Source organism: Giraffa tippelskirchi, chromosome 8 (genome assembly GCF_054371585.1).
Source record: "Giraffa tippelskirchi isolate mGirTip1 chromosome 8, T2T-mGirTip1v1.2.pri, whole genome shotgun sequence".
In the NCBI taxonomy this organism is placed as follows: Eukaryota; Metazoa; Chordata; class Mammalia; order Artiodactyla; family Giraffidae; genus Giraffa; species Giraffa tippelskirchi.
In genome coordinates this window covers 99,380,877-99,403,155 of record NC_137282.1, presented here as the reverse complement: position 1 = coordinate 99,403,155, position 22,279 = coordinate 99,380,877, and the positions used below count along the sequence as shown (strand labels likewise).

The window sequence follows — 22,279 nt, the reverse complement described above, 5'->3', positions numbered from 1 at the left end:
TTTTCCTCCACACCCCTCACCCACTTGCACTGTCTTTACAACCAGCCTATCCAATGAGGATTCAGAACCAAGTATTGATTCTGACTTTTCCAATTTCTTAATGGCAGAGAAAAGAGCTTCTTGGGAGAAAGAGACTTGTCCTCAAAACCTGCTTTTCTGAGTCCCTTTGAGTTGAGAAAAAAAAAAAAAAAGAAGAAGAAACTAAGAAGGCTCAGAAGTCACAATGAAGGATGTGTATCCAAGGTTTATTAAGAATGATTCACTATTGTATTTGGTTTTCTGTCTTACATTAGGGCATAGGCTTTGCCTGGCGGGTAAAAATTACCTTTAATTCCTACTCTTTGAGCAGCCAAGGCAGTACAGAATGATGGATAAGGAGTATAGGCCAGCAGTTACCCATCACCCTTGAAAACTCAGGCAAATAAATGACATCACATTTCATTATCTGACCTTGATGAGGCATGACATTTACATTGGGGGCAGAAATGCCAATATAATTGATGAGTTTGGAAATGGCCCTTTGTGGAAAGGTGATGAATTATCCATTGATTTAATCTAAGAAAAGAAAATAGAGGAATGATACAGGAGGGGTTTAATATCATATGTAGCTTGTTAAGAAGAATGCATCTTAACCAGTTTTGAATGACATGTACCCAACTGTGCATGTGGCCTGGTGTTGGTAGAGAGAGTCAAATGAACAAGCTCTAAGGTCTTCATTGGATGGTATTAAAATTTTTTAAGTGGACAAGTGGAAAATGAGAAGATTACAATGTGGGGGCTGCCTGTGCCTGCCCTTAATGCTGCCTGGGTTTCTTGCAGTTGAGAACAGTACAAAGAGAACTCTGATTATCAGAGCCTTGATCTGCTGTGAGAGGTGGTTATGGACAGTGGCGTAAACTCTGGACAGCTTGGTTTCAAATGATAGCTCCTCTCCTTACTAGCTGTGTGACTGTGAGCAAAGTATTTAATCTCTCTCTGTTCTCATTTTCCTCATTTATAAAATAGGCTCAACAATAAAGCTTACCTCACAGTTTTGTTTCAAATATGTGATGAATCAATATTGTTGCGTATTTGAAGCATTTTTGGCACAAAGTGAATCCTCCATAGATATTAGTTGTTTTCAATGTATTTTTTTTCCAAAATGAAAATAGCCATATTATTTTTCACCTGATTATGAAAGTAATATGTGCTTACTGTTTAAAAGATTTTAGAGAAAGATACAAAGATGAGAAAAAATTATTTGGAGTCAAATGATTCTCAGATAACTATGGTTAACATTTAGATATTATCTTTCCTGACAGTTTCCTGTGTGTAAAACTTATATGAAAGTGAAGTGAAAGTTGTTCAGTCGTGTTCTACTCTTTGCAACCTCATGGACTATGGAGTCCATGGAATTCTCTAGGCCAGAATACTGGAGTGGGTAAGCCTTTCTCTTCTCCAGGGGATCTCTCCAACCCTGGGATTGAACCCAGGTCGCCCGCATTGCAGGCAGATTCTTTACCAACTGAGCCACAAGGGAAGCCCAAAACATATATAATGTATAAAATTATATCATGCACACATGTGTGGAACCAATTCTTTATTCACTACTATTCCATCCTACCCCTAAAATAAAATCACATATTTTGAGTTATGACACTGTCATCTTTCAAAATCCAGTGCCTATCCAAGACAGTATCTTCTACAAACTTGTTCTTGAGCAACTCACTCTCTTTTCAATTCCATTATTATTTTTCTATGCGTGTGTTCCATGGCACCCTTAATACACTGATTTTTCATCCAACCAATAATTATTAAATACCTTTACTATGTCAAGAGCTGTGTGAGGTGCGGTTTCTCAGTGGTGAACGAAGTTAAGTAGAGTCTGTGCCTTGATGCGACTTAAGTCTCAGGGGCAAAAATATACACTAATCAAATTATTGTACATATACATATATAATTTGCAGTTGTAAACTTTTACAAGAAATATCCCCGAGTAATTGCTCTGCAATAAATTCATTTACAGGTTGAATTATAAATAATTATAGAAACTGAGTTTATAGAGAGATGATACATGTTATAAACCTGGTCACTGTAAGAACAATTAAGAGAGGGAAGGATGGGAGGAAGGCATAAGAGGATAGAAGGAGAGAATGTGAAAACATTTTGATGAGCTTTTTTCTAAGAAGGGTGAGTGAGTTATCTAAAATTAAATAATTTGAAAAATAATCCTAATGCCTTCAAAGTTTTCATAATCTCTTTTCTTAATCCTAAAATCCAATATGATATCCTGTGGTTTCATAAAGCTTAACAATTCTATCTTCAGGTTATTTTCCTTTTTTTTTTTAACATTAGTTATGATTAAATTTAACTATTTTAAATAAAAATAATAGTATATAATTCAAATTTTCAGTAAAATGTTTGACTCATTTCTCTTTCTCCCTATCCATCAATGTATTTATCATAATGTGTTCTTAGAAAGATGTCTGGAATCACATTTGCCTAATATTAATGTTTTACTTCTGGTGGTGAGATTATAAAACTGTATATTTGCTTCATTTTCATCACTGCCCTTTCCTTTATTTGTAAATTATTTGAGGTAAGTATATGTCAGTTTTTTAGAAAAGTGTTTTGTTTTGTTTTGTTTTTTAAGAACAGCTTCCCAGGTGGTGCTAGTGGTAAAGAATCTGCCTACCAGTGCAGGAGATGTAAGAGATGTGGGTTCAATCCCTGGGTTGGGAAGATCCCCAACCCCACTTCAGTATTCTTGCTGGGAGAATCCCATGGACAGAGGAGCCTGGTGGGCTACATCTCAAGAGAGAGATTGAGATGGAGGTAATTATGCCAAATAGTTGTAACAAAACTCCGTTGAAAGTTATCTTGACAATTAAAAATGATATATGTAAGGTGCTTGGCACAAAGCCTGAAATACAGTAATCAATAAATAAAGTAACTATACTTCAGTTGTGGGTTATTATTTTTGACGAATAAAGAGGTAGATGAGTTTTACATGGAGGTGATAGCTGATAAAGTTTGGTACATTCAAGCCTAAAAGTCAAGATGGTAATGAAAGGAATGAGGAAGTTCAGAGAATAAAAGCAAGGATATAAAATAGTTCAATGGGGTGGCTAAGGGGAGGGAAAGGACTGAAATAAAAATAACAAGTTGGGAAGAAAGCATGCTTATAAAGAATTCCATAATCATATTTGTACCGTGGAGGAAAGGTAGGAACCTGCACTGCTTTGTCTTCAGTAATTTACATACCATGTTTTACTAATCTTCTCTATTAAAGAGGTCTTTAGTCCAGGGTCATATAATATAATCCCTTATTTTTTCTTTTAGTACTTTTATAATTTTGATTTTTTACATTTAAGTTTTAGATCATCTGTCCTTGTGATTATGATTTTGTCAAAAAGGATTATAACTTTTTTATTCTAAATGGATAACCAATTGGAATGGCCATATTTTTCTCATTTATTTGAAATCCCACTGTTATTTTAGAAGATGTTATTGTATGTACACAGTCTGATTTTAACCTTCTGTTCCATAATCAATTCTTTTCATGCTTCGCCAATGCTACCTTTGATTACTACAGATTTGTATGAATCCACATAAAGCTAGTAAGAATGGAAAAGAGAAGTGAGTTTTTTTTTTTTAAAGAAAGTAAAATTGGCACTACTTAGTGGCTCTTTGTATGCAGACTTGAGTAAGAAAAGAGAGTAAAGGATGGCTTCCAAATACCAAGGTTGTTTCTAGTTGGAAGAAAAAACGAAACAGGAGGAAGAAAAGAAAGACTCAGAAGAAATAAACAGGAGGAAGAGCAAGTCTGTGGGGGAGAAGGTAAGTTAGATTTGAACATGGTATATTTGAGGTTCCTGCAAGATATGTAGGTAGGGCAGACTTGGCAAGCCTTGAGGTATGAAAGTTGCAAATGGAGATGCAAATTCTGGAGTCGTCAGATGTAGTTTGCCATTAAACTTATAAGAATGAATGAAATGATTCCAGATGTGTGGAATGGAGGCCATGGTTGGCCTTCAGTATGTCCCTGGGTGGGCTTCCTCTTGTAGCTGATGCAGTTTTCTTCCATCCGCTATGGAGACTACTGAGGTAGCCGCCTTAGTTTATTGGTGTAACCTCTGCCCATTGTCATAGGTTTTTCAGTCTCCAAGCTTTGGTCTTTAAGACATGGGAAATGTTCTTGTATAGTGTTTATTTGATGATTTATCACATTCTATTTTCTCTATAGTTTCACTTTAGAAATAGTAGTTGGATGTATGATCTCTCAGATGATCTTCCCTATTTCTTTTGCTTCTCATATTTTTTATTTCTTTCTTTTAAAAACTTTCTACTTTCTCTGAACTTTTCTCAAATTTATATTCTAACCCTTAAATTGAATCTCTCATTTTAGCAATCCTGTTATTAACTTTTATTAGCTCTGTCCTGTTTTATGATTGTTACATTATCATGCCATCTTGTTCTTATTATATTGAAGCAATATTTTCTTAAATCTCGCTTAGGATATGATTAGAATTATTAATTTATTTTCTCCAAATTATCTGTTTCATAGAGGTAATTTTATTTTCTTTCAATTCAGTTCGTTTCAGTCACTCAGTCATGTCCAACTCTTTGCAACTCCATGGACTTCAGTACGCCATGCTTCCCTGTCCATCACCAACTCCCAGAGCTTGCTCAAACTCATGTTCATCAAGTCGGTGATGCCATCCAACCATCTCATCCTCTGTCGTCCCCTTCTCTTCCTGCCTTCAATCTTTCCCAGCATGAGAGTCTTTCATAATGAGTCAGTTCTTTGCATCAGGTGGCCAAAGTATTGGAGCTTCACTTATGTATATTGGGCTGTCTCTTCAAGGCAAATTTTCTTCAGATGACTGATGAGCCAGGATCATGTTTTTATTGAAGTTCAAGAGATGAAAAACTAAATGAACTCTTCCTTAGTAAATGGACAGTTTTACTGGATGATCAGAACATGCCAGATGGTGGAATCTTTTGTCTTGAGCCATTACTGTTTTCATTTATTTACTTACTTTAGTGATCATTTTTAGTGAAGAATCCTTAAGTATTGTCCTATGGCAGAGAGGCCTAACTAGTAGATGACTGATTTCCTATAGAGATGGGTAGTGGCTACTGCTAAATATGGAGACTTAAAATTGTTAACTCCTGTTGCCAGTTCCCCATATACCTCTGTTCTCTTCCCTGGCTGCGTTGTACTTGTTTTAGAATTCTAAGCCGTTTGGTTTATGCAAATCAATCTCTCTCTCTCTCTCTCCCCCTCACTTCTAGACACTCCAAGCTATGGTTGACTCTATTTGTTTAGGTACCACTTCTTTATCTGCACTGATTTTTATAAATCTGTTAAAATTTTATATTTTCAAATAATTCTCTTCCAGTTCCTTACTACCATTATTTTGTTTTCTACTTTTCTCTCTTATTGGTATCTGAGATGGGAGGAGGTATACATATGGCCATGTTAGTCAGGGAAACAGAAATCATTCTAGGAATTTCATACTACAGAACAGTAAACAATACAAAGAATTAAAAGCTTACAGAGTCATTCCAAGAGCTAGAAGTTAAGGAATCAGAAATCTGCTATTATAATACAAGAAACGAGGAAGTACAAAGGTCACACTTGCCACCAGTGTTCTTAGAGACCCATAACACAAGAGTAGGTATTCTTAGCAAAATTCCTAGTGTTTGATGAGTTTTTCTGAACGCCTAATGTCATGTGTGTACAATTACAGTATCATACAGAATAGAGGAAGCACACTTTTGTTGAAAATATATTAGACGATGCCAAAATAAATAGAATTTCTTATTTCATTGATGCTTCTAGTTTCTCAAAGAGGCTAAAAACAATGTATAAGTATCGATGACACCATCTTATATATGTATATATTTATACATAAAGGTTTGAGGTAAGTAACTGTTCAGGGTTCCCAAGCAATAAATAAATATGATTGGGAATTTATTTTATTTCATACAAATGAACAGGAGGACTTTTATACTAAGGTGTTATAATGTGGCATCTCTCATATGGATGACAATGCTACCTTATGCTTTTTTCTCTGAAATATTATGGGGGAATAAGAGGTTGGCACTATAAACTGTGTTATTGTATTTTAACAGTAAGCTTGTAGATGTTATTATGGGGGTTTCTAGCTTTTATGATCTTTCTTTTATTAGTTCTCACTTAGCACCATTCCATAAAAAAGCTTCTTGTAGAAATACTTTTTAGCAGCCCTTACATTCATTCCATCTTTTCGTTCCTCAGGAGACAAGAGTATAGACTACATTTTCTCCGGATATTATTTTCATTTATATGTTTATAGATTTCAGTCAACACTTTTCATAAAAACAGTGCTAAAATCCAAGACAAAAAGGAAGGTTTTATAAAGTATGAATAGTTCTTAAGGGGATGCTATCATTTAACTCTGAAGGCTTTATTTCTTTCATTTTTCATTGTTCTAGTTTCAGACACCACTTATAGAATATTTCTCCATGTATAAAATAAACAGATCAAATGCAAACAAAACCCCAAGAAAGCCCAGAGTTTAGCACACTCCTTTTTATTATGCTGTTAGAATTTTAATAATTTTAAGAAGAGACAGAAGTGAAAGTAATTAACTTAATTCAAAATGGTCAAAACTTTAGCTATACATTCAAGAGACTTTAAAATCTCACCCTTTTTTTGTTTGTTTCCCTTAAACATCAGTTTTTTGATGCCTTGCTTTTCCAGGGTTTGGTTAACCTGAGGATCAATCATAGTGTATTTCTTGTCTATTTTTTACACTTTAAATAGAGAATTTAAGACCATCAAACTGTAAAGCAATGGATGTTGAGAACCTTGTTGTTTGTTACTGATGCAGAGATACTTACACAAACATGTTATATACAATTTTAAGGGACTATAAACCCTTCTATATATCGCTAAGGTGAAGCTCTTCTTTCTATTAACACAATTACAGTCAGTTGTAATATTGCGTTCCAGATCTAGAGACAGGAATTATATAACTTCTCTCTAAATATGGCTTCTGTTTCTCCTTCAAATAAAAAATAGCTTCAGTCTTAAGTACCAAATATCCATTTAAATACACTTGACATTAATGAAATGCTAGGGATAGGAATCCAGTATCATATTTATATTAATTAGTCAATATTTATGGAATTAGACACTGTGCAATTCAAATAATACATATTCTTTGCCCTCAGTGATCTCACAGCTAGCTAACGAGAGAGACAAGCATAGGAAAAAAGAACAATACAATGTCTTAAGTATAACATAGAGATAGCACCATAGGATTGCAAAGAAAGAGGTTATTGAAGAGAAAGTGAATGCGGAAAGACTTCTGAGAGGAGATGTTGCCAGAGCTAAGTATAGAAAGATATGAAAGACTTATTCATGTTAATATGGATAAAATTAAAGAAGGGAGTCATGGGGTCTTTGAGCAAAGGATGCATATTGAAATCACAGGCATATCAGCTAAGGCCAGGTATGTGGATGAATCCAAGTACTTTAGTATGTCTAAAACAGAACAAATATGAGTTCTGGAGGAATGACAGATGAGACCAGACAGGTTGGCTGAAGGAGATCAGATCACAGGGGAATAATCCCATATGCTATGCTAACGGTGGGCTAGGAGAAAAGGCCTTGGAAACTACTGACATCTTTTCAGCAGGGGAGGGAAGTAGATATAAATATACTATAAATTTATATATTGTATAAATATATATATAAATTTATATATAGTTTAAATATAGATTTATATTCTTCAAAGATCGCTCTGTTGGATGTGTAAAGAATAGATTTAAGAGGTCAAAGATTGACTAAAATGTTGTTTTCATAGCTAAGGAAGGAGATAAGACTCTGTATAAGGTAGTAAGAATGGAGAGAAGATAAATTAGATTAAAAAAATTAAAAATTAAAAATCAGCCTGATTTGGTGGCTGTTAGGATGCTGAATGAGAGAGAACCAGGAATGACTCTTTCTAGCTTGTTTTCCTGGGTGTATCTAGGAAGACTAAATTTTGATAGATAAATGAAAGAAAAGAAACTGTGCAGAATGTTCTGGGTGGAAAGAGTGAGAACTTACCTTGCTGTTCTCTCAGGATCTATAGCTTTAATTTCATTTTGTTTCCAAGTTCTATTGATTCCATATCATTCTTCTAAAAAAAAGAAAAATTCATGGCTAAATGCCACTAGCACAATTTAGGCCTCTAAAGCATATGAGCCTTTGGATACTTCATTGCAGAGGACCTATATGACTTATGTGAAGGTGAGATCATCCTAATACTTGTATTTTGTTTTTTTTCTCAAGTTTTAAATATGTATATTGGCTGGATTGATGACTGTTTTTTTTTTTTTCCATTTTATATAACAACTTCACTGATAAATCCTGGCTTGGAATACCTTTTATTTTCATCATCTAAATGTCTCTTAGTTTCCAATTTCTTCTGTGCAAAGAGTGTGGCTTTATCAAATATAAGCTGACATTCAATTACCTATCTAAGTCATAGGAGAACTCAACATTTTTATTCATTGTAATATGTTGCTGAAATCCCAATTCTAAAACAATTGTTTATACATGTGAGAAAATTCTTTCCAGTTGGCATTATTAAACATTGGAATGAGGTTTCCTAGTACTGTAAGATGTTATTTGTGCTATCCAAAGACATTTTTAGGTAAGATAAGAATTGATCATGAATAAAGTAGGTATAGTTCTATGTGGAGATAGAAAGTCATAATATCATGATAGAACTTTGTGTGTGTGTGTGTTTGTATGCATACACACACACACACAAAGTCCTAGCATGTTATTATTATGACTACAAACACACTCACACATGCACACATGCTGGCTTGTACATGCAGAATGGTTCTTGCCAAAGGTTGTAAACAAAATGCATCATAGATTATAAAAATTGAAAAGGACACTTTATTTTAAAGATAGGGGAACTCAGGCCCAGAAATATAAGGTAGATTGCCCAAGAATGAGAGCAGAGTCTAGAACTTGAGCCTCTTAACTTCTCTTATAAATATGTCTTTGTGCTTTCAAATTATAGATATACAGACAAGAATAAATTCTGTGATTATGCAGAGCTCATTTACAGCCTTCCAACCCCACCACAAACAGTCTGCTGTCTCTCTTCCAGGGAAATCCATTTAGCACAAAACTGATCACTGTAGTTGGCCACATTTTTTGACAGATTATACTGCTACTGTTGTTTCCCTTCTTTCTTTGTCATTTGCGTTATGATAGACATTTGAGCACAGTCTCAGTATAAACTTCTGTTTGAGAGATGGTGCTTCTGATTCTCAGCACAGCCCACAAGTCTTATTTGGAAAAGATGTTTAATACAGGCCAGTGGTCTTTTGTATTTTGAACTGAGATAGAAAATTCTATGATGGGTTCATTCAAGGGAGACTCAATATCTTAAATACAATGAAGAAGTCAGGAAATTTTCAGGAGTAGAAGTGAGAGGATGATTCACACATAAATTGGTATTTTCTTTTATGAGTTTTTTTGATGTGGCAGTTACCCAAGTTATATGGTGAGATGAGATGAAAGGCAATGAATAGTTACTGAAGGATTTCTCATCTCTCTACAATTTCATTAGGAAAAGCTATACAGCTAGGACACAGTTCATGCACTGCTTTTGTTTATTTGTATTTGTACATAAAAGTGAAGTCTTCTATCACTTTTCTTCCCCTCCTCACTTCTCCTTTCTTCTCCCTGCCAATACTTCCTATCCCCTCCCCTGGTGTCGTTAAGCTTTTCTTTCTTTCTTTTTACCCTTCCTTGTAAGTAATTTTGCTTCTTTGTGTTACCACCCTTTGTCTATAGTCCCTTCTCCCTATGGTATGAGATGAAGACGCATAGAGTGGAGCTTAACAGCACAGGCTCTGAGGTCAGGCTGCCTGGCTTTGAATCCTGGTCCTGCCACTTACTAACCTAGGGGAAGGAACTTAACTTCAGCTGTTTCTGTTGTTTTCTTATCACCTCTTGGACAACAGTCTTTATCTCTTAGAGTTATGTAGATGAAGTGAAATAATACATGAAGGTGCATAGAAGAAGGCATGGCACAACCTGGCTATTTTTATAATACACAGTCGCAGCTTCATGTATGTGTGTGTGTGTGTATGTGTGTATGTGTATATATATATATGACTATATTATAAAATGTGTACTATATGTATAATTATTATATATAGTTATATAATGATTTATTTTGTGTAACGCATGCATGCGTGCTAAGTCGCTTCAGTCATGTCTGACTCTTTGCAACCACATGGACTGTAGCCTGCCAGGCTCCTCTATCTATGGGATTCTCCAGGCAAAAATGCTGGAGTGGGATGCCATGCCCTTCTCCAGGGAATCTTCCTGACACAGGGATCGAACCCATGTCTCCTTGCAGCTCCTGCATTGCAGGCAGATTCTTTACTGCTGAGCCACAAGGGAAGCCCATTTTTTTGGGTAATGCATATAGTAAATATTACATGGTTATAATATATGTATAATTATATATTAATACAACAATTGCCTTGTTGTTCTTGTTTATTCACTAAGTCTTGTCCAACTCCTTTGCGACCCCATGGACTGTAGCTTGCCAGGCTCCTCTGTCCATGGGACTCTCCAGGCGTGAGTACTGGAGTGGGTTGCCATTTCCTTCTCCAGAGGATATTCCTGACCCAGGTATCAAACTACATCTCCTGCATTGGCTGCTGCTGCTGCTAAGTCACTTCAGTCACGTCTGACTCTGTGCAACCCCATAGACGGCAGCCCACCAGGCTCCCCCATCCCGGGGATTCTCCAGGCAAGAACACTGGAGTGGGTTGCCATTTCCTTCTCCAATGCATAAGAGTGAAAAGTGAAAGTGAAGTCGCTCAGTCGTGTCTGACTCCTAGCGACCCCATGGACTGCAGCCCACTGGGCTCCTCCATCCATGGGATTTTCCAGGCAAGAGTACTGGAGTGGGTTGCCATTGCCTTCTCCTCCTGCATTGGCAGGTGGGTTCTTTACTACTGAGCCACCAGGGAAGCCTACATAATAATTATATGAAAAATTTATTATATGTATAATGTAGCCATTTAATGTTAATGAGAAGAATGGGTTGGGTTGTCCTAAATAAATTTTTATAGTTTATTTATCTTTGGTTTGAAGAAAGATTTGAGACAATCAATCACAGAGACATGTGCACACCTCAGAAACAATAGCCACCCTGATTTGACCTGTTCCTCTTCTGCCCAGACTCCTATGCAAATTTGTCATCACTGCTGCAAGTTTGGAGTTTATATAAGGCAACACAGGGAAATATTAATGTGTCAACAGAGAATTCATTCATAAACTAATGAGGTGGTTTTCTTGTGATTTTATACTATTCCTTTTTTTTTCAGATATATAATTAAATTGAACAGGTATTTGCCATCTGTAATATACAGTATAATATAATCCTGCTAAATGAAAAGTTTGGTCCCTGCCCTCCAAAAGCTGCCAATCTGAGAAAGCTGAGTAATATGCAATGTAGAATATATGACTGTATTTATTAATACTTTTGATCTTTGTGATATCCTAAATGATTGAACTTTTTTTTCCCTTCTTAATCTTTGATAATGACCTCACATCTGTAGTTTCCTCTTTATTGGGTTGCTTCTTGCTATCTGTGAATATTGCAGTATTCTGTATACTTTATGGTCAGAGTTAATCCTTGGAGTTTCCCATGAGCATTTTAAGTGTTCACCCTAATTCCTTCTCCCCACAGTTTTTGTTTTAATTTGTTTTGTGTGTTTCCTGTGGGTAGAGTTTTCCAGACAAGAGAACAGCATTTGATATAGAGCAAAATATGATTCTTTAGGAGAGAACACTTAAACTGAAAAGGCGTGTGAGGTCTTGATGAACACCCTTTGTTTATAGGTTAGTTGTTTTCAAATGTTTCCTTTAAAATTGACTACCATGTAATAAGTTTTTAATACTTCCCTAGCAGGGCATAAAAGGGTCTCTGGTTGCCTAAAAGAATTAGCTATGCTTTCCTCTATGTACATGTGCTCTTAGAGGGTGACTGGGACATGACAAAGAGTGACTCATATTTTTACCCAAGAGAAATGAAGGCTTGTGACAATAGTACCAGAAGAATACAGTGTAGAACTATGATTATAGCTACAAAATTCTGAAGTAATAAGCCAAACACAAGACCATGAACCAACATCATCTTTCAACCAGTGGAATACAGGTGTCATCTATAGATCTCATAATACTAGAGTTTTATTCATGGAGTGATTACTTCTCAGAATAAAAATTCAGAGCAATTTATGACTTAATGATTGCTGTTTTTAAAAGAGCTAGTCATGATAGTTGATTCATAAAACTGAAGTGAATAATCAAAGTCAGTGAACACTTCATAAGCTTTTATTTTAATCAGCTTGAATGATTAAAGTATTCTACTTCAAAGTAAGAAGAGATTTTTTTTTCTTAACGCAGTTATTAGAAAACTCTAGGTTCACTTAATTGTGAATAAAAATCTTAAGGAAAGAAAAAAATCATTGAAACATTACATTGAAAGTCTTGAAGCAAATGGAACAAGAGTGTACAATTAGGGTAATGAGAGAGTTAATGCTGGTGTTTATTATCTACCATACTACTTAAGGACTGACTAAGGCATTGTTAAGTAGTAGTTATATTATATATAATGTATTACAATGTAACATCAGTTTTGAATTCATATACCTACTATCACCTATACCAGTGATGTATCGCTGGATATTTTGTTCTTTAAATATTTGAGCTATTGTTTAGTCGCTAAGTTGTGTCTGACTCTTTTGCGATCCCATGGACTGTAGCCCACCAGGCTTCTATGTCAATGGGATTTCCCAGGCAAGAATACTGGAATAGGTTGTCATTTCCTACTCCAGAGGATCTTCCCGACCCAGGAACTGAACCCACGTCTCCTGCTTGGCAGGTCGATTCTTTACCACTGAGCCACCTGGGATCTTATCTTTAAATATTACCTCATACTAAAAATGTCAATTTAAATGGTGGAGAACATGGAAAAAATTTCCACAATTTGTGAAACTTTGAGTAATGACTGAGTTTAACCAGCATAGAAGTTGATTAACTTATTTGGTCAAAGTTACAGTGGAATAAATGATTTGACTGTAGCTACATACAAATTGAATTAGGACCACGTCATTTTGTGTCCACAGGTGCTATTTCCAGCCAGCTAGCAGGTTTGTCAGCATTTACCTTTTATTAACAAAATTAACTGGTGAGAGAGTGAGAGAGGGACTCACAAAACTCCGCTCTACTAGGGGAAAAGCAAGCCTCAGCCACATCCTGCTGATGACCTGTTGGCACTACTGCCCTTCTGTACTCCACGCTTGTAACCCAAAAGAGGCAGTGTTTTTGTTGTTGTGAGCTATAAGTCTTTATATTAGAAAAACCCTAAGAGAATGTTGCTTAGATCCTAATAAAATATGAGCCTTGTGGCTGAGGGAAGCTATAGATAGATAAATGAGTCCGGTAGTCTTGCACTTGTGAAACAAGGAATTCACCTCAAGAAACAAAGACAGCTAGACAACTTGAAAGAGAAAGTGTTTCCAGCTTGGTGAGTAGTGTGGATTCGGCATTCAAAATCTATTTCTAGACGAATGATAAAAATATAGAACTTACAATATTCTAGGAATTTATTTTCTACAGCAAGTATTATGTTCAAGAATGTCAAGTGGGTTGTCCCTAGCAGCCACTGTACTTCATCCAGATCTGTTTATTTGTCCATAATCTCAAAGAGAATGAAAGGAACCTCCGTACAGTAGCAGAAGTTCCTCTCGGTGGCTTTCAAAATGTAACTGCTGAGGAAAAAAGAAATCTATGAGTTTTTGATTAGCCTAGAAAGCATCTTGAAATTCAGAAATTTTATAAAAGAGTATTTTAGTGGGTTAAATGAAAACCACAGGATTACATGGTTTCAGGGCCACAGATATCTTAAACACAGGTAGTAAGAACCTTATTTTATATGGTTTTTTAAAAAAACTGAATATGACTTGCAAGAAAAAAAAGTGGAAACAACTAATTTTTCCTAAATCCTCAAAATGATGGCGATAAAGACTTATCCAATTTATATTTCATTTTGATTATGTCAAACTTTTTATGTAAAATTTAATTTCAGATCAATTTGATAATATCCATTCCCTTGAAGCTCAGCTGGTAAAGAATCTGCCTGCAATGGGGGAGACCTCAGTTCGATCCCTGGGTTGGGAATATCCCCTGGAGAAGGGAAAGGCTACCCACTCCAGTATCCTGCCCTAGAGAATTCCATGGACTGTATAGTCCATGGGGTCTCAAAGAGTCAGACACAAGTGAGCGACTTTCACTTTCACTTTCATAACAGTAAAACAGAGTTGTCTTAAGATCTTTTAGTGCTGTTGAAGAAATCACTTTGAGAATAAAAAGCATCAGAATAAAAGCTGGCCCCTTATGTTTCATCTTTCAATACTAGCTTTGATTTCTTTAGCTGAAAATGTTAGAAATTATATACTTTCATAATGCACAAAAAAGTTTAGAAATTATATGCTTTCATAATGCACTGTGTGTCTCCTACGTAACACTTGTTTAATTCATCTATTAATTATTTGAGGAATCATTGTCCAGCTTATGTCTTCTCTGCTCTACTAGAAACTTCACAAGGACAGAGAGCATTCTCCCTCTTGTTCACCCTTGAATTTTTGAGATTTGGCATAGCCATTAGCACAGCATAGGTACCCATGAATATTAATGGCCCAATAAATGAGTAAATTAATGAATAAATAGGCCTGAGGTAGAAAAGGTATGTTATAAGTATTAGTAATAGCCAATTATAAATCAATGCATTAATCTCTCATTTGAAACCCAAACAAATTAGGGACAACTCATGAACCTTAAAACTTTATGTGGAGATCTAGTGCCTATAAAATGAAAATAACAATGCTAATCTGTTATTTCTCCATTGTAATGTTATAAGGATGGTTTGGGGAAATGTTCAAATGAGCTTTTTAGTTCTATACTTTATACATCTATTAAAATGAATTTATAGGTGCTAAATATTTTAAGTCATAGTGCTTATATAGTATACTCTGATTCTCTAACCTTCAGAGTTTTTTAATGGCTATTTTTCTCTCCAGCCCTACCTGCAAGATAATATTATTATGTATATATTCTTGCTTTGGTTTAGTGCTGTGATGGCTAACCATATAATCCTATCTGAATTAACCTCGAATCTAGCTAATTGAAGTGCATGGACTCTTCTGGTCTCTGATAACATTTCATAATGAATTCTCACCCTTGAAGCCAGAGATAATATTAATATTCATCATAAGATAAAATATTTAGAAACAGTATGTATTTTGGATTTTGTATGTATTTCATGGTTTCTCTCTCTTTCCATTGCCCTCCCATTCTGGGCATGAATGAAATTTTAAGACCATTTATAAACAAAGTAGGGGCTTCCCTGGTGGCTTAAACAGTTAAGAATCATCTGCAGTGCAGGACAGGTGGGTTCAACCCCTGAGTCAGGAAGATCCCCTGGAGAAGGGAATGGCAACCCACTCCAGTATTCTTGCCTAGAGAATCCCATGGACAGAGGAGCCTGGTTACGGTCCATGGAGTCGCAAAGAGTTAGACATGACTGAGTGACTAAGATACACATAAACAAAGTATTGTTTGGTTTGCATAAACCAAAGGACCCTGAAATGTCCAAGTCAGGGTTCATTGATTGGATTCACTTCCTCCCCACAGAGGTGGGCACCTAGGCCTGCAAGGACACAAGAGTAGCTGGAGAATGGAAGCCCTAGTCAGGTCCTCTGGGTGGGGAGACATCTCTGACTCACTCATCAGTATTAGGTCATAAAGGAAACTCAGGACTTGTTCATTTCTTACTCAAAATTCTGTGAATTTGGGAACTTCTCCAATTTTTTTTTAATCAATTAATTTATTTTAATTGGATGCTACTTTACAATATTTTGATGGTACACATGTGGCTCATTCATGTCGGTGTATGGCAAAATCCAGTGGTCTTTTTAATAAGATTTTGAAGGTCTGAGTGTATATATGCCTTTTCAGACATATCCTTGGGCATTTTCAGAGAAAGTTGAATAAATCATTAGGTTAATGACCTGTGTAAATTTACTAACACTTTTTTACTGTCTCACCAGCTACCTTGTTTGTTTTTATGATTCAATCTGCTGATAAATGCAAACCCTTTTTTATTTTATTTTTTTAGATGTAGGAATTACCATATGTCAGGGGACCAGATGTTGCTGAAAATAAACAGAACTTCCTCTTTATTTTAACTTGAAGGCACTGACTGGTGGGTCCTCACACTGTTAGGTTTTATATGTGGGTATGTGGACAAATCATTAGACATTTGTGCCTGGATCCAGTAATAACACATTATTTGAAATATATGAAGTCAGGTTCATCCTATGAATCCACACTTGATTTCTCTCTCTTTTTTTTTAATAATTATTTTGTCAGAAAACTAACAAAAAATCTATCAGTTTCACATGAATAAACTGATTTGTTGCATATCAAACAAAATGAATATGATACATCCTAGTAATGATGAGAAATGATGACTTCAATATTTCCAGTTAAACTTTATTTTGCACCTCATCAGCTGCTGTCATATATATGATGTCTGTTAAGTTCTATAGGCCCAGGCAAACCGAGGAGAGCATAATTAATTTTATTTGTTGTGTAACATTAAAAATCACAGTTTGAATGTGTTGGGAATGTTACACTGGCACCAGCAGAAGAGCCAATGTAAAGATTTAAAACACCAAAGACTTCCTTCTGTCAAGCCTCATGCTTGGGAGGCCCAAATGATATCACTGCCATTCCTCAGGCAATGCAAACACTGGTATGAGCCTTACTAACCTCTTCCTACTCCAGTACTCTTGACTGGAAAAATCCCATGGACAGAGGAGCCTGGTAGGCTGCAGTCCATGGAGTCGCTAAGAGTCGGACACGACTGAGCGACTTCACTTTAGCTTTTCACTTTCCTGCATTGGAGAAGGAAATGGCAACCCACTCCAGTGTTCTTGCCTGGAGAATCCCAGGGACAGGCAAGCCTGGTGGGCTGCCCTCTATGGGGTTGCACAGAGTCGGACATGACTGAAGCGAATTAGCAGCAGCAGCAGCAGCAGCAGCAGAGGTTAATTAATAGTTAAGGCTAATGGTAATTACTTGAAATTTAGCAGTGAGATTTTATAGCTACCTAGTGTCATCCACTCTATTTTTATTATAGTACAAAAATGTACAACATAAAGTTTACTATCTTATTCACTCTCTTTTGAGACTGTGTTTTTAAGTCCCGGAGTATAAAAGTAGTTAGGTAACCAAGGCGTGTTCTTTCTTGAAGAACCATCAACATTGACTTTTGAAGAGAGGTTTGAATGTCTTGTCTTTGAAATTCCTATTGCAAAGCTCTTCAAAACCCAAAGTGATCATTTATGAGGTGATTATCAGACAACGGGGATACATTGCTAGGAATTTTTATGTTCTGGTTCTCAGTATACCACCAAGGGTAGAATTTACAGTGAAAGAAAATTCTGCCAGTCTCTCTAAGGAAATTCTGCCAGTCTCTTTTTTACCAAAAAACCAGCACAGATGAAAGGTGAGACACTTTGCCAGTGATATGTAGATCTCAGTGGGCAGAAACTCAGTTGATAGTATATTGGAAAAGAGACACTTTGTGTGAACATGGCTATGGAGATATGTTTTGCCAAATCTGAAGGTGATTTCTTATTACAATGGCACTTTCAGGATTGTCAGGTGCTTGATAACAGAGAATTTTATTTGTTGTTGACAACCCGTAGCTTATCCTCTAAAGGATGTCATATTAGTTTTCTGCTGACCTGCCTGCAAAGACATAAAGACTGTATAAGAAGAAGACCTGCAGTTCTTCAAAATATGCAATGTGGATTTTAAAGATGGATGCAGCTTTCCTTTTTGAGGCTTTCTGAACAGCAGCAAAGTTTCACAACTTTATGAAATACCTTTTGCTTTACATTGTCACATAAAAGGACCCATGGCAAACTAGTTAAGGGGAAGAAATCATATTTTTAAATGACAACTCTGGGGAAATCTATATGGCAAGTGCTTCATTTCATCTCACAACTGTCTGACCCACTTAGTTATCCCCAGTTGTATAGAAAACAACTCAGAGAGGGTTGGTGATTTGCCTAGAAGAACAGGATTTTAACACAAGTCTGTACTGTTTCAAAGCCCACAATATATTCTATATGGTACTGAGTAACATATCATGAGAATGAGCATCTTTCTTACTGAGAACAAATGACTCTGTAAACTGTCTTACCCTCTGAAGTTACAGCATGGCTCAGAAAAATACTGTTTTGAGGTCATCAAAGGGAAGTTAAAATAGTATTGTAAGTCTACAGATAAATGCATGATAGGGAAATAGAAATTATGCCAAAGTAAAAAGCCTGAATTATTCAGTGTGACCATACATATTGATCAAATGAAATGGATAAATGTCAACCTATCATGGTTTAAAGGGGAATAGATTTATGTTCTTTCCAATAAGTCATTAATTCTATTAGTTGCTATCTTCAAAAGAGTCATCATTTTTCTTAAATACAGCTTCATCTATAGTAATACTTTAGTATATTTCCCAGAATTATCAAATTCTATTTCCAAAACTCTATTAAAAGATAATATATCATGTCTCTCACTAACCAATTGATAGTAAAATACTTCATTATAGCCTCTCAAGATAATATCTAGTAAATAAAAGCTAACTTTATTTTTCTTACAATTTGCTTCATCCTCACCAATAGTTTATTGTATAATATCTCCTATATATAATTATATCACATTTTGATCATTTTGTCTATGAGCTAAATCATTAATTATGTTAACCTTTAGTGAATGATCATTTTTTTCCTCTCTCTTAGGGTAAGATATACTATTTGCTTTTATCTATCCACATTATAGATAAAGATTTGACATAATTCATATAGGTGTTTTAATACAGTAGTCCCCCTTTATTCACAGGGAGATATGTCCCAAGACCCCTAGTGGATGCTTGAAATTATGGATAGTATTGAACCTATATATACTATATTTTTGCCATATATGTACCTATGATAATTTAATTTATAAACTAGGCACAATAAAAGGTTAACAAAAATAACTAATAGCAAAACAGGACAATTATAGCAATATACTATAACCATAGTTATGTGAATGTGGTCTTTCTCTCAAGCTATCTTATTACACTATCCTCAACCTTCTTGTGATGAATCAAGATGATAATATCCTTACATAACAAGATGAAGTAAAGTGAATTAGGTGGAGATTGTTGTGTAGTGTCAGGCTACTATGACCTTCCGATAATATGTCAGAAAAGTATCATCTGCTTTGGATGATCCTGAATCACTGAGCTATGGTTGGAAATTCTGGACAAGATAGAGGGGGACAGTACCAGATTCCATTGCACTGTTTTGAACAGCATGCAATTTAAACCTCATGAATTGTTTATTTCTGGAATTTTCTATTATGTTTGAATCTCAGTTGAACATGGATAACTGAAAATGCAGAAAGTGAAACTGGAGATAAAAGAGATGCTGCAGTTAAACATGATTATCATAAGCATCTTACAATTTTTTAATGTGGAATTTCAGTAAAAAACTCAGTGGTTTAGCAGCCAGTAAAAAGTTAGATTGAAATTGTCTACATGAATTTTTTTCTTTTTCCACAAGGCAGGATTAACTGTCTGAAATCTACTTTGATTTTGATTCAAACACACATTTAAAAGGAGACTGTACATGTAAATTATCCCACAGCATCTCCCTGCTGCTATTCTGAATTTTCACAGAAGCCTACAGGCTTGCACCAATTTTTTGGCCACTGTGATTTCCTGACTCTGGTTTTGATTGATTCTACAATGGCAGGATGTGATGAGAACTGATGTGGTATCGAAATGAAAGAAAGCACAGAGCCCCTGTAATGTTTGATTCCTTAAGATCGATTTGCCACATGAAAGGCTTAAGATTTTTTTCTGAAATTTTAATTTTGTATTGGGGTATAGCCAATTAACAATGTTGTGATAGTTTAAGGTGAACAGCCAAGAGATAGTCATATATACACATGTATCCATTCTCCCTCAAACTCCTCTCCCATCTAGGCTGCAACATAACGTTGAGCAGAGTTGCATGTTCTATGCCATAGGTCCTTAGTGGTTATCCAATTTAAATATAGCGATGTGTACATGACCTTCCCAAACTCTCTAACTGTCCCTTCTGTCAGCAACTATAAATACATTTTTTTCAAGTCTGTGAGTCTCTTTCTAATTTGTAAGTTAATTTGTATCATTTCCTTTTAGATTCTACATATAAGGGATGTCATATGATATTAATCCTTATCTACTTGACTTACTTCACTCAATATGACAATCTCTAGGTCCATTCATGTTGCTGCAATTGCATTATCACATTCTTTTTAATGGCTGAGTAGTATTCCATTATGTACAACATCTTCTTTATCCATTCCTCTGTCAATGGACATTTAGGTTGTTCCCACATCTTGGCTGTTGCAAACAGCACTGCAGTGACCACTGGGATGCGTGTATCCCTTTGAATCATGTTTTTCTCTGGATATATGCCCAGGAGTGGGATTGAAGGGTAATATTATAGCTCTGTTTTTAGTTTTTAAGAAACTTCCATACTGTTCTCCATAGTGGCTGTACCAATTTACATTCCCACCAATGGTATAAGAGAGTTCCCTGATCTCCACATCCTCTCCAGCAGGTACTGTTTGTGGATTTTCTGATGATAGACATTCTGATCCGTGTGAGGTGGTATCTCATTGTACTTTTGATTTGCATTTCTCTTAATAATTAGCAATGTTGAACATGTTTTCATGTGCCTATTGGCCATCTGTATATCCTCTTTGAAGAAATGTCTATTTAAGTCTTCTGTCCATTTTTTGAGTGGTTGTTAATTTTAATACTGTTAAGCATCATAAGCTGTTTGTAAATTTTGTAAAGTAATACCTTATCAGTCACATCATTTACAAATATTTTCTCCCAATCTGTGGGTTAAGACTTAAGATTGTTGTCCATAATTAATGTTTGTTCAATCAAAAGACTTCTTCTGTATCAGTTAAATAAAGCAGGAACTCTTTAATTATGAGTAGTAATCTCCCATATCCCTATCCTTATATACATTTCAAAAGATGCTAAAGATGTCAGAGAAGATACATATCTCTGAATATAAGGAAATATTCTCTTTTTAGGAATAACATGTGAATGGTCCTGAGTTGTCTGCTACATTTTTATGTTCTACACCCCATTTTCAACAAAGCATTGAATTTTAAGGTGCCACATTATCTATAAATATGATTATGGAGTGCATTTATTTTAAAATGTATAGCTATTCAAGGTTTGGCTTATACTGATTTTAAAACTTAACTATAAGTTTTTCCTCTGAGTGTAAGAATGATTGTTTTGTTGAAAGTGCTTGGTTTACAGTTTTCAGCTCTACTGATTCTGGTTATTAACCAACTTTTTCAACATAATTTGGATCTTGGCCATTGAGGCAAAGTCTGTGTGATTAGGGCTTTAGGACAAGGGAATTAATTAGATCAGTTGCTCTTGACTCCTACCCAGTGCTTCTACCAAGTATTGTAGACATTAGTGGGTGAAGACTGGAACGATTGTGTAACCTTCATTTATGGTCTAAGTGTTCCTTGGTGCATGTACCTGGATTGATTAAGGCTTTTAGGTAGCCAAAAATGGAGAATATAATTCACAGTTTGAGAAGCTTCCACATCACGGAGGATAATGCTGAAACTTCCACTCTGCCACTATTACATACTCAGCTCACCTTGTCTATCACGTTCACACATGTTCATACCACTGCCACACACACTATACTTTTATCTGACTTCAACAGTCACCTTCAGTTTACCTAATTGATGCTATAGAGGGTTTTTTAATGGATGAACCATAGTCCTGGCCATGAATGAAAATCAGTTTAGTGGGAAAGACAGGTGTTTACCCCATGAGTTATACTGGAATGTGGACTGTGCTTAACAGACTCACATAGAATTACCAAGTACAATACAATAGATACCTAGAGAAGGGAGAAAGTCATCTGACTAAATGATTGGGGAAGATTTTATGAAGAAGTTGTCAAAGACTTGGCCTTAAGAAAAAGACAGAGATTTATTTACTCAGCAAATCAACATGTTATTAAGTGTCCAGAATGCAGGGATCATAAGAAAGGGCACATTGGGCAG

General features: G+C 35.6%; 1 protein-coding gene across 1 annotated transcript in view; it reads left to right on the top strand.

Moving 5' to 3' along the window:
• Positions 1-22,279, top strand: part of PDE4D (phosphodiesterase 4D) — a 1,572,405-nt gene that overhangs the window by 454,581 nt on the left and 1,095,545 nt on the right. The gene's annotated exons all lie outside the window — the stretch shown is intronic.